Consider the following 2,828-nt stretch of genomic DNA (forward strand, 5'->3'; position numbering starts at 1 on the left):
AATGCTTAGAACACAAAGAGTGGCAGAACTTGCAGGTTATTGCATGTCTTTGTAACAAATGAGACCAATGTATGGTTTAAGGTATTATTTGTAAGAGAAAGCATGTTTTATCTTTGTTTTAAGCTACTTTTGTACTATTTATCTAATGGCTTATCTTCTTTAAAAGAGGGTGGGTCCTCCTCAAAGCAGCCTTACCTCCCCCTTGTTCCCCTCCTCTTTTAAAGGACTTTGTGCCACCAAGAGCAATTTCCCAAGCTGGGGAAGATGCTTTTGCATCTCCTCGAACTAAAAACAGGCTATGCAAGGGAAGCGCCACACCACATGCCCTTTTTTGCTAGCAGGCTTTCCTAAATCCTCCTGATATGCCGCCCCGAGTTTTCGGAGAGGGGCGGCATATAAATCCAATAAATGAATGAATGAATGAATGAAAGTAAAAATGGACAGTAGAGGGGGAGAGCCGCACACATACCCATGCAAATGTGCAATCGACCCCACCCTCACCCCTGTGCATGCACCTGTATCTCTTGGCTAAGACCAGAAAATCAGTTGGCCGGCGGGAGGTTTGCAGGCGTGCGCTGGGCATCAGCTTGTGTGTCTGCAGAAATGGCTCTGCGTTCCACCTGTGGCATGCATGCCACAGGTTTGCCATCATGGATCTTTACAATATTGTGAGAGGTGGGGGGGGGAGAGTGATAGAGAGAGTGAGATGTTACCTATCATCATTTCAATCTTATTGAGAGGAAGGATTCCAGAAAAATAATGGAAGCACTGTGCTTGCTAAATAATTTTGAGGAATGATTTCAACAATAATAGCTAAAGAATACAATTATTATAAGCCGAATTCCATATTTAAATGTAAGTCTTTACCGGTTTCTTGGCATAAATTGATCAAGTGATCATCATTTTACTAATTACTTATATGAAATAATAACTTAACCAGGTAATGCAGGGATGTTCAATTTGGGGGCCACACTGACAACCTGTTTAGTGAAGGGGAAAAAGTTGTGATTGTCACGTGATGACGCGAGTTTGATATCCCTGAGCTAAGGTATCTAAAGTTACTGATTAAATGAGATTATATACCGGTATATGCCCTGTATTAGGGCTATGTTGTGAGCTGGAGGCCTAATCTCTGAAAATTACTTGATCCTTTTCCAGATCAGAAGCAGAATTCAGCAAAAAGAGATCAATTCTGAAGTTTCAGACCTATGAATGCAGCCCTAAAATTAACAAGGCTGCTGTGTTTAGAGCTGCATGGACTTCTCAAATACTGAGGATAAAACTTTTATAGTGAACTAGCTCAAAGCTGTATAAAACAGTAAAGAGACTTCTGGGAGTATACCATATGTCTATGGCAATTTAAAAATTTGAGGGTGGTGGTGGGTTTCTTAAACTGGATTCTGCCCTTTCCTAAGACTCCATGATCAAGTGGATGGCATGACTAAATGCTGAAGGCACATGGAGCACTGTTACCTTCCCACCAAAGTGGTCCCTATTTTTCTAACTTGCATTTTTACACGCTTTCGAACTGCTGGGATGGCAGAAGCTGGGACAGGTAACGGGAGCTCACTCTGTTACGAGGTGCTAGGGATTCAAAACTACGGTACCCATTTCTATTTTTCACTGGGATGAAATGAAATCGAGGTATAAGACAAAGCATTTTATATTTCACAAGAACAGATGCAATAATTTTCATGTGAATCATTTGAATCAGGATGGATCCTATAATATCTACATGAAACCGCTGGGTGAGATCATCCAAGGACACGGGGTGAGTTTTCATCAGTACGCTGATGACACCCAGTTGTACATCTCCACCCCGTGTCCACTCGGTGAAGCAGTGGAAGTGATGTGCAGGTGCCTGGAGGCTGTTAGGGTCTGGATGGGTGCCAACAAACTCAAACTTAACCCCGACAAGACGTAGTGGCTGTGGGTTTTGCCTCCCAAGGACAATACCATCTGTCCGTCCATTACCCTGGAGGGGAGGAATTATTGACCCCCCTCAGAGAGGGTCCACAACTTGGGTGTCCTCCTCGACCCACAGTTGACCTTAGAACACCATCTTTCTGCTGTGGCGAGGGGGGCATTTGCCCAGGTTTGCCTGGTGCACCAGTTGCGGCCCTATTTGGACAGGGAGTCTCTGTTCACATTCACTCATGCCCTTATCACCTCGAGGTTCGACTACTGCAATGCTCTCTATACACTCTGAAGAGTTTTCGGAAACTTCAAATCATGCAGAATGCATCCGCGTGAGCGGTCCTGGGTCTTCCCAGATATATCCATGTTTCTCCAACACTCCGCGGACTGCATTGGTTGCCGATTGGTTTCCGGACACAATTCAAAGTTGGTGATGACCTATAAAGCCCTACACGGCATCAGACCAGATTACTTACGGGACCGCCTTTTGCTGCATGAATCCCAGTGACCGGTTAAGTCCCAGAGTTTGCTTTCTCTGGGTCCCGTCGGCCAGACAATGTCGTCTGGCGTGATCCAGGGAAAGAGCCTTCTCTGTGGTAGCCCTGGCCTTCTGGAATGAGCTTCCTCCAGAAATTTGCACTGCCCCCACCCTCCTCGCCTTTCGCAAGAGTCTCAAGACTCATTTATGGGGCAATTAGATCAAGCCCCCTTCCCCTGTCTACGAGATGTAATGTGTGGTTGTGAATGAGTTGGCTGATTTATTTTAATATATATGGGATTTTTAGTAATAATTTTAATTAATTAGATTTGTTATTGTGCTGGTTTTTTTGTATTCTGTGAGCTGGCCCCAGTCTTTGGAGAAGGGCGGCTTACAAATCTAATAAATAACTATAACAACAATAACAATATAA

Source organism: Erythrolamprus reginae, chromosome 3, assembly GCF_031021105.1.
Source record: "Erythrolamprus reginae isolate rEryReg1 chromosome 3, rEryReg1.hap1, whole genome shotgun sequence".
Classification (NCBI taxonomy): domain Eukaryota; kingdom Metazoa; phylum Chordata; class Lepidosauria; order Squamata; family Dipsadidae; genus Erythrolamprus; species Erythrolamprus reginae.